This window comes from Cryptotermes secundus, unplaced genomic scaffold (genome assembly GCF_002891405.2).
Source record: "Cryptotermes secundus unplaced genomic scaffold, Csec_1.0 scaffold120, whole genome shotgun sequence".
Taxonomy (NCBI): domain Eukaryota; kingdom Metazoa; phylum Arthropoda; class Insecta; order Blattodea; family Kalotermitidae; genus Cryptotermes; species Cryptotermes secundus.
Window position 1 is genome coordinate 830,080 of NW_019742442.1, and position 15,991 is coordinate 846,070.

The 15,991-nt window shown below is 42.0% G+C and overlaps 1 protein-coding gene across 1 annotated transcript in view; it reads right to left on the reverse strand.

Annotated features, from left to right (window-relative positions):
* LOC111873083 (mitogen-activated protein kinase-binding protein 1) overlaps positions 1 to 15,991 on the reverse strand; it is a 254,773-nt gene that overhangs the window by 231,868 nt on the left and 6,914 nt on the right. The gene's annotated exons all lie outside the window — the stretch shown is intronic.

A 15,991-nucleotide genomic window follows, 5' to 3' on the forward strand; every position in this document is an offset into this window, starting at 1 on the left:
TACACTGCAACAGGGACATTTGCTGATGACACGGTCATTCTTGCCAGCCATGATGATCCAGTAACTGCCTCGCAAAGACTACAGAGTCATCTAGACTACTTAGAAATTTGGATAAAAAAGTGGCGAATCCACATTAATGAAACCAAATCTATACAAGTCACCTTCACATTGAGAAAACAGCATTGCCCAGCCGTACACATAAATAATACTGTAATTCCACAATCATCAACAGAAAAGTATCCCGGACTCCATCTGGATTCCAGGCTTACTTGGAAGCAGCATATAGCCAAAAAAAGAAAAAGAAAAAGAAAACAGGTAAACCTAAAAGTAAAAGATATACATTGGATCACTGGAAGTAAATCTAGCACACAGCTGGATAGTAAAGTATTTCTTTACAAGACAACCATAAAGCCTATTTGGACCTATGGAATCGAACTATGGGGATGCGCCAGTAAATCGAACATAGCCATAATGCAACGAAAGCAGTCCAAAATACTGCGGATGATCACAAAAGCACCTTGGTCTGTGACTAATCAGACCCTACATGACTATTTCAATGTACCATTCATCAATGAAGTCATCCAAGAAAGAAGCATAAAACATCACGATAAACTAGGATACCATACCAATACATTACTGCAGCCCCTACTGGAACAACAACAACAACGAAGAAGGCTAAAGAAATTATGGCCAGCAGATCTATTTGATGGTTGAAGAGGATCTCTCATTGGAGGAGTCCTCATCACGACACAGTAAGCACACGAGGACGGTGTTTAAATTAGCAAATTAGCTTAAAGAATGTACTTAATTCTGATTGCTAATAAATAAATAAATATATATATATAAAATAAGGGCTGGGCATGACCTCTGATGGGAGAAACAAGAAACTTATACAGACTTTAGGTGGGGAATGTCACAACTGACCGCTTGCAACACGGAGAATAAAACCGGAAAACGATATTAAAACGGGCATATATCATGAACACTAGATAATATATTCTATATTCTGGTATGATTTGACTCAGCCGGTCACGGTAGCCGAGCGGTCTAAGGCATGCACTGTCTTCGCTCGCTCGGAAGCCGGGATCGTGGGTTCGAATCCCACTCAGGGCATGGATGTTTGTGTGCGTTTTTCTGTGTTTGTCTACAGGTAGAGGCCTTGCGACGAGCTGATCACTCGCCCAACGAGTCCTACCGCATGTGTAAGATCTAGTAAACCGAAGTGAAACGGAGAGTTTCATGGAGGTAGGCCTAGGTACAAATTGGGGCTGTAGCGCCACAGGAAAATGATTTGACTCAAGGTAGCAAGGTACGAGTCAGCCACTAGACTTTCTTAACACTGGCAAGCCTCCGGGTTCTAACTTCAGAGACTTAATTTACATGATCAATTTCGTATCAAATCATATGATATGGAAATTACATAAAGTTCCAGCCCAAAAACTTCAAGTCAAAATTATTCCCCAGGATTATATAATAAGAGTATATACGTGCAACCTCCATCTTCCGGGTAAAGGAGTATTTTTCTACCATGAAGACAGCAGGCTCATCCGGAACGCTGATATCTACAAATCTACACGGTGCCGCATCGCAGATGATGATAATCTTCATTTCTACGCTTGTTGGCAAAACTACTTAGAAACAAATGAACGTGTTGTCTACCTTTGCGTTTTGTTAAATACTATAGACGTACACAACAGGCCTATCGAGAAGTATTTCAAATAAAAGTTCTAGAAATTAAGGAGGACTGTGTTTTATACCACATACCAATGTTCTGAAGGAGGATCAGCTTTTGAGAATAACAATGGAGCTCACACAAAATGTAGGGAGTATACTGCACCAAAATTAACTTTACCATAAAACTTTGCTGTATACTCCCCTATACTACTTTTCATCGAAATCTTTAGAGAAATTTCGTGATAAAATATAAACATGGTGGGACAAACACAATGTTTCACAATCATTAGTGATGGCAATATTAATATACGCGTATACTGAGAAGTCTTCCTTCCCGGGAGTAAAGCGGTCGGGGCATTAAGGTGACCACTCGCCGCCATTTACGGTTATTCGCCGGTAGGCGTGATTGGTATGTGTAGGACTATTAACAAATGAAGTTGGGGTCTTTCTTGGGAAGCTCTTACTGTGGTGGTCAGGAAATGTCATGGTTTTGCGGAACTCGGCTGTTGATCACAGTAAAAGTAAGTAAAGAAAAAGCTGAGACGTTGAGGGTCCCACATTATCTAGACAATCGGCTCAAAGATGGCGGAAGAACACAGTGTTGAAGATGGGTAGCCGTACTCAACAACATAATGCATAGTATATACACAGGAGAATCATCACTGGATGATCACCCCGCACAAGTGATTTCTTACAACAGATTTACTTATTGCTCCCTTGTAGAGTAGATTGTAAATTACAAGAAGTAGTAAAAAAAAAGATGGCGGCAAGGTTGTCAGCCTTACGCGCCGGCCGCGCTTTACTCCCCAGGGAAATTATTTAATTAATTCCTGGTACTCATTTCTGTTAGAGGCTGAGTAAACCCCAGGGCCTAGTGCGGATGGAAGGATTAGGTCAACTGAAAAAAATCCAATGACCTCATCGGGACGTGAACCCGCGACCTTCTGGCTTGTAGCATAGCCCCTCAACCAACTACGCTACCGTTTACAAAAAAAAATGCGACTTTCCACTCAGAGGTCTTCCCCCCCACACACAGGCCTACTACATACCCTGCTCATCTCACATTTCACCTGATTTAATCACAGTAACGAAATTATGCGATGTGTATGCCTCGTTTTATAATATTTTCAATCCGTATTGTACTCTCTTACTTAACTTTGCCTAGCCCCCCCCCTTGTTCATAAACAGTCTCAATCTAAGTGTACACTCTTGTCCTTGAGCCGATATAAAAAATTCGCTTAGTGGGGAGGGGGGGGGGAGTCCAACTGGGTCCACTCGGCACGGCGGCCACTGATTGGCCTAATGTAGCCTGCCCGGAGTGATTATGATGATGGAGAATTTGGTGGAATGAAGATTGGCAGGGGAAACCGAAGTACTCGGATAAAACCCGCCCCAGCGTCACTTTGTCCACCAGAGCCGACATAAAACAACCGTCCCAACTCTTCTAGAAGTCTCATACCCTTCTGGGAAGCGAAAATGATACCTCCCGAATATGTACAGGAAACGTTACTGCTCGGTAAGCCTCCTCGAATCTCGAGGGTGTGAAGTATCCAATTTACTTTCATGGGAAAGAGTTGCTTGCAAGACATACAAGCAGACTGGAAACAAAATATGAGGCCTCGTACGGTGGAAAACGGATGTGAAGACTTTAACTAAATTGGCTTCTGGCCACTTCGCTAAAGCGAAGTTGACTCCGAACGGTTGATTTTCCCTGTTTGGGAGAAAGAATAATTCAAATAAACGGATGGAAGGCATTTGGGAAATTCTATATTGGGTCCGGTGTCTCGAAACGAAAAGCAAGGCGCCTTATCCTTTCGTCAGTTCGTGTTTAGAAAGTTGGCGATTTCTTAAGAACGTATTTATGGCCATTAGTTCAAATAAATTTTCCTGACAGTCACAACAGGCCTAGTATGTGTGCTAGAACCATGACCCCGTACAAATTTACCCATATCCCTGAACAGCAGCATTCACACAGCACGAAGTATTATTCAAACATCAGATCACAAGCTGAAAGTTTTGCTTTCAAGAAAAATGTTTAAAGAGTCGTGAAACTTCCTGCATTCTATCCGTAAGTCAATATTTTTCTCTTCAGTACAATCAGTCGTAGAATACTAAAGTTCTGTAAACAAACCAAAATTAAGTTATATTTCTTTGCGTAGAAAAGTAATGGTTAGAAAAATGCTGCAGGCCAACATTCGACCTATAATGAAAAAGAAAGTTCCAGAGAAACTCCTCGCTTACTTGCGAAGCTGGATGAACTTTAATCCCACTTAGGCTTACAAGGTTCACCGTAGGCCTACTGAAGGCTGTGAAAAAAGAGAGAGTCTGCATTTCTCGTTAGTTTATAAGGAAACTTTTAATGACATAAACTACTTTCATTGGTGTAAGCATTCACAGTAACTTACGATGACTTCTACTGAACAAAAGACACCATTAACTTCAATTAACAAATAAACTTTATTGTGTTTTTCTTACTGGCATTGTTAATATATTGTGATGTGTATGGGTGACTTATAAGACGGTGTTTTGATTGGTAATGATTGTATTTATTGGGCTAATTACAATAAATTACAATAACTCACAATTCTTCAGTCGAACCCTTCATCCTTGACTGCCTAGGATTCAATCAATTCTGTTCTACGTCAGGCTGGCTCCATTCTGACCTTAACTCAATCTCTCAGAGTCAGAGTCTGAGTATGAGTTACTTTACGACTGGCAGTTTACTGTCAATCAGTTCCGCCTCGAGGCGGATCCACAGAAAACATGTCAACTGCCTAGCAATGGACACATACTAGTGTCCAGAACGCGCGTCTACCTCTCCGTTACCTAACAATGGATGTCCTTCTACCGTTGACAGCTCTTGTCTTGGGAATGCATTTACTGAGCCGTTTCCTAGCAATGGTCATATGCATCACAATGTGCAAGTTATGACGAGAAGATACTTCGTCCAGGGTACAAAAAATATCCACTTGTTAAGTTTCACAAGTTGATGGATGAGAATGCCAGGAAAAAATGTAAAAGTACACGTTCACGCAACATAACATAAAATAACATTCCTAATGGACCAATAACATGCTCCCCAAATTAGTACCGATCATTAAGTAACAATATTCCACTTTCATAAAAATTCTATACAGTTCAAGAGTTAAGCTTTCGAACCTAGTTCAGGAGGTTGGTATATAAAGGTATAGCAAACCAATTACGGATAGACCAAAAATGCGTGGGAGATAAGTAACAGTTTATTATTTATAATTTACATAAGTATTCATTAAATGTGCCGGCCACGGTAGCCGAGCGGTCTAAGGCATGTACTGTCTTCGCTCGCTTGGAAGCCGGGATCGTGGGTTCGAATCCCACTCAGGGCATGGATGTTTAGTTTGTGTGTGTGCGTTTTTCTGTGTTTGTGTACAGGTAGAGGCCTCGCGACGAGCTGATCACCCGCCCAAGGAGTCCTACCGAATGTCTAAGATCTAGAAAAACCGAAGTGAACGGAGAAGTTCATGGAGGTAGGCCTAGGCCCACTGGGGCTGTAGTGCTAACAAAAAAAATCATTAAATGTCTCCCTCTATCCATGATATGTAAGCAATGTCCGTCTTTTAGTGCACTCAATTTTACTTGTTACTTCACAACATGTTTCGGCACTACAGTGCCATCATCAGGTGCTCCATTTACGTCAATCTATTTCATTGCTTGCCATTACGTCATTGTAAAATTTAAAAAGTATTTAAAAATGTTCGTCAATTATAATAAATATATATACTAAAAACTTGTTAAGATTATTTATCTTATCTGTCCCAATTCTAACACCACGCATAGTTTCACCACTATGGGAGTCGTTCCTCTTATTCTCAGAGTATATCGTGTCTCGTGTTGCGTGTTCCCTGTTTGGTATACCTCATATACCCTTATTTTGAAACTATCAATACTCACATATTTTGAATTTGGTAACATTTTATATTATGTGTAAGTTGGAATTGAGGTTGAAATAGCTACTTCAAGGTTGAAGAGTGATCAAATTCCTAGAGAAGTGATTCAAGCAGGAAGTGAAACATTACGGTTTGATATCCATGAACTGAATAATTCTGTTTGGAATAGCGAACTATTGCTTGGGCGGCGGAAGGAGTCTATTACTGTACCAGTTCACAAGAAGGGCGATAAACCTGCGTGCAGTAATTATCGTGGCATATCACTGCTATGCAATTCATACAAAATTTTATCCAATATCCTTCCAAGGTTAAGTCCATGTGTAGAAAAAACCATCGATGTGGGCTTCGACGTAACAGATCAACTACTGACAAGTTTTTTACATTCGTCAGATACTGGAGAAATAACTGAAATACAATAAGACAGTACTTCAAAAGGCCCACAATTCAATTAGGAGGGTATTATTATACAATATTCTCATTGAGTTTTGGGTACCCATGAAACTAGTTTAAATTAAACCTATACTAAATTCCATACAGGTAAAAATTTGTCTAATATGTTTCCTATTAAAAATTGTCTAAATGAAGGAGATGCTTTATCGTCATCGCTTTTTAACTTTGCTTTAGAATACGCCCATTAGGAAGGTCGAATAAAATCAGGTGCAACTGAAATCAAATAGAACACATCCGCTTCTGACCTAAACTTGTGTTGTAAATCTACTGAGTGAAAGGTAGAAACAGTAAAGCTGTCCCTGTAGCAGGCCGTGGAGTCCCATAGGGTTGTCAGACGTTGAGGCTCACGCTTTTCTAGACAATCGGCTCACAGAATGCGGTAAGGTTTTCAGCCTTACGCGCCTGCCGCCGTTTACCCCCAGGAAGATTCTTGGTACTCATTTCTGTTAAAGGCTGAGTCGACCAGAGGGCCATAGTGCGGCTGGAGGGATTACGACAACTTAAAAATCCAGTAAACTCATCGGGATTCGATCCCGCGACTTTCCGGCTTGCAGTATAAAACCTCAACCAACTACGGCATCGCGTGCCAGAAATCTATTGGGAGATAACACGAAGGTCATAATGAAAAACACAGAAGCTCTAACTGATGCTCGTAAGGAAGTTGGCCTAGTGGTAAGCACACAGCAAAAGAAATGTATGTTGTCTCGTCACCAGAACGCAGGCCAAAGTGGCAACACACAGATAGCTAACTGATCGTCTGAAAATGTGGCAAAGTTCGGATGTTTGGGAGAGACAGTAACACGTGAAAATTTGATTCATGAAGAATTTAAGAATAGATTGAACTCAGATAATACTTGCTACCATTGAATCCAGAACCTTTTGTCTTCTCGTCTGCTGTCTATAAACATAAAAATTAAAAACATACAAAACTACAATTTTGCTTGTAGTTTTGTATGGGTATGAAACTTTGGCAGTAATGGAGGAACACAGACTGAGAGTACTTCGTATATGAGAAGAAGGTGCTGAGGAGAATATGTGGATTGAGGAACTGAGCAACTGGTGGCTTCTGAGGAAGGACTCAACTCACTGGAGTTAGTACAATTAGTATAATAAGTAATTTAAGCAGAGCTCTAGAAGCAGTATTAAAAAAATAATCTTATATAAGTTCAAAATATCTGTCAAGATATGAGGACTCCATTTATGCGTCTTCTGTTGCGTGACTTCGTACATGTGCATACTTCTTTCCTGGGAACATTCACCGTAAAGCACACCATGAGGGTAGATTCTAAAGGGTTCTGACGATGGTGGATGACACATAGAATTACTGGGTTTTTGGACTTTTTCCATCGTTGGGAATTCTAGGTAATAGAGGACACTCTAGGTAATAGGAAACAGATCCAGTTTCCAAAACCTCGTGTCCTCTATCACATAGAATTCCGGATGATGGAAAAAGTCCAAAAGCCCAGTAATTCTGTGTCACACCATGAGGGGTTCCGAATGGAGTGAATGCACAGCCTCCCGCACTTCACGAAACAGAATGGTTTACTTCAAGTCCATACACGTACTAGTCTGGCTCGCGAGTCCGGCTCGGTGAGGAGCTGGGCTCGGATTAATTTCACCACACACGTATGAGCGTGGCGAACCACACACGGACGAATTTGGCTCATTGGAACCCGAGCCGAGTCGGACTCGCGAGCCAGACTCGTACGTGTATGGGCCCCCTAAGAATTGGACCCTGGTTGTTCAGCTGCTAGAGAGTAACTTTACTGGTTGAGCTATCTTGAATAAAAATGAATAGCAGAATTTTATTATATTATACAATTCATCGTAATACTTAGCTTGGCTCTGAGTCGGTAATAACAACCGAATTCTACATTTAAGAAATAACCATTACTTAGCAAGTTAGGACTAAGCATTGCAGCTCAATTAGATGAGAAAACAGAATTTCGTGAAAACATTTATTGTATTATTTCGTAATATTAAAGCAAGTTGCTGTCTTCATATTACTGCCCCACGTTAAGTACAACCTCCCAGGGTCAGTCTATACCGCTAACTTCTGCTCACTTCCGGTTAAGTCAACACAGTAGTATAATTTGTTATGATGCAATTCCGTCTCTTGAGAAGGAAACAGGTTGAGCGTGTTCGAGAACAAAGTGCTGAGAAATATACAGCGGGTGGACAAAATAATGGAAACATTAAGAAATTGAGGAACAGAATTTGTTCGGGTTAGCTGTAATGAAACAACTTCAGTTGGCAACACAACGTTCTTCCGGTGTCAGTGCATAAGTGATTCTGTTGAGTGACAATACGTGTGAAAGAATCGGAAAATGGGAGACTTGTCCGATTTTGAAAGAGGACAGTTCGTTGGTGCACGTTCAGCTGGAGCATCTGTGAAAAAATTGCCACACTATTAGCTGCACCGAGAGCGACAGTTTCTAAGGTTACGTCGCCATACACGGATCATTGTAAGATATCAGCGAAGAGGAAGTCCATTCTAAGAAGAACTGCGGTTGTATTGAAAGAAAAAGGTGGTCCAACACGATATTAATAAATAAATGTGTACAGTATCTGTAACGTTTCCATTATTTTGTTCAACTCCTGTATTTTGGCCTATATGACAAGCAGTTGGTAGATCAGAGAAAGTTACAGGTAATAATAATGTGTATTCTTTGTCTCATAATGGCCAAGCACAGTGGTCGCGCAGTCTAAGGGGCCCATACACGTACGAGTCTGGCTCGCGAGTCCGACTCGGCTCGGGTTCCAATGAGCCAAACTCGTTCGTGTGTGGGTCGCAAAGTTGGGAGTCAGCTTATGCGTTTGTGGTGAAATTAATCCGAGACCGGCTCCCGAGTCAAGCTCGTCGAACGCTGGGATCGTGGGTTCGAATCCCACTCAAGTTATGGATGTCTGTGTATGCATTTATTCTGTGTTTGTGCAGTCCTGTGTGAAGGTAGCGGTCTTGCGACAGGCTGATCACCAGTCCAAGGAGTCCTACCGTCAGTGTAAAAAATATTAGGAAACTGAAGAGGAGGCCAGGGCCCACAAAGGACTGCAGAGCCATTGATGGATGGATGTCTCATATTGCTTGGCTGATCAACAAGTAGCATGCGATAGGGGGAACATACAGAACAAACTGGGTAAATATAAAATGAATGTTATGAAAATGTGAAAGGAAGTGAACAAAAAATAGCTCTTTTTTCTTGGGATATAACGCCGTGTAGTACACTGAAAGTCAACTGACGTTTCGGAGGAACATTTGACCTCCATTTTCGGACTGAAGAGTACGCAATGCAAAATGGGAACGAAGCAGGCACCAATCATATCTCAGCTCTGCTTGCTGCCTGCGTAATACTGGTTAACTTTCAACGATCTACACCGCGTTATATTCGAGAAGATAGAACTCCTCATACCCACAGCTGTGAGAACCTCAGATGCCACAGAACTGAACACGTGCATGACAGAGTTCAATGACTGAATTTTGTGAGCTTGGTCCCTGAAATAAGATTCTTTCCTACGTTTGGAGCGGATACTACTGTACTTTCAAACATTGCAAAATAACCACAAACAAGTGTCGCTGCCATGTACTGAAGTGTAAATATTAAATTTCTTATGCTGCACCGCGCGTTGGTCCTTAGCGACATGTTTCTGCATGTTAGCAGACTGTCATCACGCCACGGGCAAAAGAAAAACTGCACATAAAATGTGGCGAAAGACACAGCTGAGCGAATGGTACAAGATGGATGGACAGTGAATAAGTTGGCGAAGGAACAGAACACTCCACCCCTCGCATTTTTTAAGGAAGGGCATAATAAGAACCGGTGGGAACCGCTTTAGCAACAACCCCAAAGACCGAGCAAAACGAAGCGAGAGGCGGAAGGATTTAACACGTAAGATGGAGCTAGTACGTGCAGATCAGCCTAAATTACGCAGTAGAGCATGGATGAGAAACAATCTCATAAGGGGATACAAAATAAAATGTCGACGTTGTATGAACGCCGGAAAAACGGAGGACCAAAACGTCACGTCGGCATGGAGCCCACTACTTCCATAACTATTATTCTAGACGTTCCATGTATAACACATTTCATAACTCCTAGCGTTGAATTTTATAATGCAGCCCATCATATTCGGATAAATGGCAGCGGATTTTCAATCGTAATTATTCACATAACCTTCAGACATAACGATATGTGGACAGACCTGCGTGAAATCAGTCTATACTTATAACCACCAACAAAAAATGACATATTTCGATTTCCATAATTTTACAGAAAATGCGTTTAAATTTACTTGCAAAGAAATTTTGAAAGATGAAAAAGCAGAATTTGAAGGGAAGTGAGATTAACTGCGTTATTTTATATCAGAATTGAGAGCTTACGAAGTGGGGTAATAAACCCCACGAGAGAAAGAGTTAAATTATAAGCCTTTTAGGTGTATGAGAGTTCCAGGTATTGGCATTCAACAATTTCGCTATGATCTCTTTGAATTCCTGAATATTTCTGCAGCCGATGAAATATTGCAACAGGCACCTCCGAAACGGTGAATCGTTTAAGAGAGTACATGGTGTCACAACCCATATACACAGAACACAACCTGAATTCTCATTACCGCGAAACCGTCAAATGTCTCATAAAATAAAGATTACCAAGAAAATTAAATTTTGAGCCATATTCGTTTCTCAGTGATGCCAGTTTGGAAATATTAATGCGCTGTTACTAAGAAAGCGTCTATTGTTTCCTAACCTCTTCGCTGCAATAACGTATCAAAACAATAGCAAGGAAACAATTAATAAACACGGCCATTCGCAGTAATTTCTGTGAATGTCCGAAGTCAGCGTTCTACAAGAGATGCAACACAAGCCCCAAACAATGCAGATTCCACAGCAAGAAACAGAACTTAGATTAAAATACAACTGAAGACAAGTGGTGTGAACAGACCATGGAAACGAAGCTAGCAATCCCATGCCAGGAAGTGAGGACACGATGCTATTCATTGCTGTAAAGCTTTCTTTAAATAAGACGTAATAATTAAAATGGCTCACACAAAATATTTCGTCAGAACTACAGCTGAATTGATGGCATGGCCAGAGGATGAACACACGATAAAAACCCCAGATACTCAATTCTGAACAAGTCACTTATACAGTGTCAAGTTCCTAAATTAAATAAGTACAAAACTCGCTCTCACAATTGCAAACAATGAACAAACACCGTGACACAATATGCGCCCCAAGAGGTCGGTAAATATGCTTTCTCAAAATCTGGCTGAAAATTTCTTGCGGACCCGCTCTCTCAGTCCTCAAAACGTCATATGCACGTAACAGAATCACAATACTACCTCCAAATTAGATTATACAATTCAGTTTTACGTTTAAATGCGTATGGTCGGTGTGTTCTTGGCAAAAGAAAGTTTAGCATGTTACATTACAGTACAGAACTGTCTGTTAAGCAGCCCCTCTGAAAACAGAACGCACTACAACGGTTTTAATTCTCCACGCTAAAGATTATACAACGTGTATTACGCTCTATACGCCTATGTAATATGGAGTCCGTGTCTCTCACCTCATGGAGTACTAAAGGTCACTGCTTCCCGAATGTTAAAGCAATTCGGGAACGCTACCAGAAACCTGCAACTGTGCATGTTCTGTTGGCCGTTCATCATATAAGTACGATGGGGTACCCAAAAGAAACCGAACTAATTTTTTTGTGGGCAGAGCTTTTGTAGTACCGCGTTTTGCCGCTATGAGAGCATAGAGCTAACATTCCTGAGTCGATAAGCCGACTACCGTTGCTTCAGAACATAAGGACTAGTTTCGGTAGAGTTTATAGTGACAACTCTTTTGTGTGATCGTCGTTTTTGCAATGGCTGATTTTCGTGAACAGCGTGCGGCGGTGAAATTCTGCTTTTTGCCGGGAAAAGTGGAGCAGAAACTCTTGAAATGTTAAAAACGGAGTACATGGACGATGCTATGGGGAAAACTCAAGTGTTTGAGTGGTTTTCCCGTTTCAAAAATGGTGAAATGTCAATTGATGACAAACCTCGTTCTGGTCGTCCTTCCACGGCCCNTCTTGATCAAAAATGGTATGACCCCTGTTCCTCACCCTCCATACTCACCCGACCTTGCCCCGTGCGACTTTTTTTTTGTTTCCTCGAATGAAAAGAGACATGAAAAGAAAAAACGATGGAGGCGCTGTCAAGCATCTCAAAAGATGAATTTAGACAATGTTTTGAAAAATGGAATAAAAGACTAGACAAGTGTATAAGTGTAAGTGGAGAGTACTTTGAAGGGGATTGAAGGTTTGTGCTTAATTGAATAAATAAGTTAAAAAAATATAAGTTCGGTTTCTTTTGGGTACATCCTCGTATGCCTGGTTCTAACAGTTTAGTTGTTCCTAAAAATCAGTCCGCCCTGCTCAGAACACTCATGAAATATATTTCACGAGAATGGAGGTTCTCTGTCATAATGCCCGCCACTGAACCATACTAAAACAAGGGTCAATCCAGCCCGTACTCCAGGAGCAGTTACCCATTTACTTGAGTTTATTTAAGGACACCGTGGAATGGATCTGTGAGCTTATGCAGGTCGAATAAGATGAAAGGCTTCAGCAGGAGTGACGAACTGCAAGCGAGTGTAGCCTGCTGCAATGTGCCTGAGGTAAAACAAGGACGGGAATGCAGGAAAACCGCAAGTCTGCACAGAATGTGAGAATCAAGGCCCAGGTTCAGGAGAACGCCCCACAACAACGCACATGTATTAGTAAACATCGGAGTACGAACTGCGAAAGACGCAAGAGAACTAAGAATCAGTTGGCTGAAAACACAAAAATAAAAGTTGGCTTTATAGTTTCACTTTTCAGTTTTACAAACTGCAAGGAGGATTCCCAGACATTTAACCTGATAACAAAGCAAAATCGCTAGTTTCGTTTTTATCAAGGAAGTGATGTATTTTGCTTAACACAGTTGAGGAATTCTCAAGAAACAATCATGCTGACCCCAATGGGCCGTGCCTACAGCTCCCCCCCCCCCAATTCATCTCTTCATGGCTCAAGAAAGCAAATGCCGTCTTGAATCTGGGCATCGAAACTTATCGATATCCTCCACAGCGCACTTGGCGACACGCTTCCTGACGTCAAAACTTTTAATAAGCGGCCACAGCCAACAAAAAGAATGGAAAGCTGCATTACCCGTGCACTACCAGTCACAAGTAATCTGCAGAGTTCGTATTACTTGCTATATGAGAGTCTAGATGAAACAGTTTTCCCGTACAGCGGTGCTGCTATCGCCAAAATAATGTTGTGGGTCACCTGTAAGCGACATGATCTATCCATTAAGTGTTTTCTAAATTCTCTATCTGCCATTCTGCACACGCCATTCACCCTATGTTAATTTATTTATTACACATACATAATACAGGTATTATATTACACACTGTAATAAAATTAATCTTCTTGTATTTCATTCAACATACACACTACCGAAAAGTAACCAAAACTAAAGTTCTTGGACTTAATAACATATATTTAAATTGCGCACCATATTTTGGATGATAAACATTAATTATAGATTCGATAAAATTCGTTCTGAGCTACGTGCAAATAAAGGGTGTACTGGGCAGATACGGATCCAAAATTAAATTCACTTTTAAGGGCCGCGCCATAACTCGAGCGGTTAGTCGCTGGCTTCCCACCGCGGCGGTCAGGGTTCGATCCCGGGTCTGGTCAAGTGGGATTTGTGGTGGACAAAGTGACGCTGGGACAGGTTTTCTCCGAGTATTTCGGTTTCCCCTGCCAATCTTCATTCCACCAATTGCTCCACAATCACCCTTACCTATCATCTGGGGCTGGTACAATACGCCAGAAGTGGCCGCAGTACAAGGGACTTAGTCCCACCCCACTAGCAATAAAAAAAAAACACTTTCAAACTTACCTCACACCCCAATACCAAATTTAACCGAAATTCGCTGAATGGTTCTGGAGATGGAATACGTGGACACAGCCTCAACATTACGCGCTAATTTTACTAGTTCGTGCAAATAATACAAACATAAAAATGTGGGAAAATTCAAAAGAGGCATATTTTCACGCCGTTTATTGGTTCTGTGGCTGCAATTCGTCCGTTGGGGCACAGTCGCCTGCAAGAAGATAACCCCCAGGCAACTAACAATGTCTATGCAACCAGTACTGCTCGAGAGGTGACTCCTAGCAACATTAAACACTGTGCATATGACAAATTGAGATGCGGACCGACAGAACAAATGCACTTGCTAACGAAATTCAGCTGAAGAGCAGAAGAATGTGGGATAGCAAAGGCCTCTTCATGCTTTCAGATGCAAACTTCACTGAGACCTATAAAAATAAGTACGTATTAACTTCCGCGGATCACGTTATAAATCGCACGAACACTTCACAAAGGCCGACAATGGCTCAGAATTAAGACGTATGAACTCCCAAACAGCACAGAAAATGGACTGAAACTATGTAATCCATACAGGAGTTCCGTACTCAGCTTTCGCGTGCCTTCTTGGTGCCTTGGCACCCAGAATACAGTACTCCTATTCCGGACAGCTTTGACGAACACGGCAACAGCAGTAGGGACAAGGTGTGTGTGTGTGGCCTAGCTGGTGTGCATCTACTATACAACTCAGGCCTGCTCACGTTGCATATTATTTTGGATTTGTCCGTGCAGACTGGTACGCCTGTGTACTTCGGTATTGTTCACGATGTGGCTGCACAGCCTGACATGTCTATATACTTCGGTGTTACTCAGGATGCCGTTATTCAGGATGACTGCACAGCCTGACGTGCCTATATATTTCTATGCTACTCAAGCTGCCTATATTCAGGATATGGCTGCACAGCCTGGCATGTCTATATACTTCGGTGTTACTCAGGATGCCGTTATTCAGGATGACTGCACAGCCTGACGTGCCTATATATTTCTATGCTACTCAAGCTGCCTATATTCAGGATATGGCTGCACAGCCTGGCATGTCTATATACTTCGGTGTTACTCAGGATGCCGTTATTCAGGATGACTGCACAGCCTGACGTGCCTATATATTTCTATGCTACTCAAGCTGCCTATATTCAGGATATGGCTGCACAGCCTGGCATGTCTATATACTTCGGTGTTACTCAGGATGCCGTTATTCAGGATGACTGCACAGCCTGACGTGCCTATATATTTCTATGCTACTCAAGCTGCCTATATTCAGGATATGGCTGCACAGCCTGGCATGTCTATATACTTCGGTGTTACTCAGGATGCCGTTATTCAGGATGACTGCACAGCCTGACGTGCCTATATATTTCTATGCTACTCAAGCTGCCTATATTCAGGATATGGCTGCACAGCCTGGCATGTCTATATACTTCGGTGTTACTCAGGATGCCGTTATTCAGGATGACTGCACAGCCTGACGTGCCTATATATTTCTATGCTACTCAAGCTGCCTATATTCAGGATCTGGCTCCACAGCCTGACATGTCTATATACTTCAGTGTTACTCAGGCTGCCTATATGGGGGTGGGAGGTCGGAGAAGGCAGAGTCGGTGCCCTGATGAGGGCAGTGTACTCGGGAACATGTGGCTGGTAAAGGGCGACCTGGAGGTGTAAACACCAAGCGTAAACAGTATCCTCTGTGTGTGGCCAGGTCTACACCGGATAAACAGGCCTTTCGATCGACACCAGGTTGAAGGAGCACCGTTGGCATATTCGGGTAGAACACTCGGACAGAGCACAGCATTTGCTTGGGGCACCGCATCCAACTCCATAACACCAGCATCCTCTCCACAAAACCCAGACATATGAATCGTCTCATCGCGGAGGAGACTAAAATTGAACTTCAGCCCAACAATACGAACAGGGAGCGCAGCTTCTGCCTAAACAATTCATGCAAACTCCTCACCTGCTCCATGCAAGATCGTACGAACCCCGCCCCA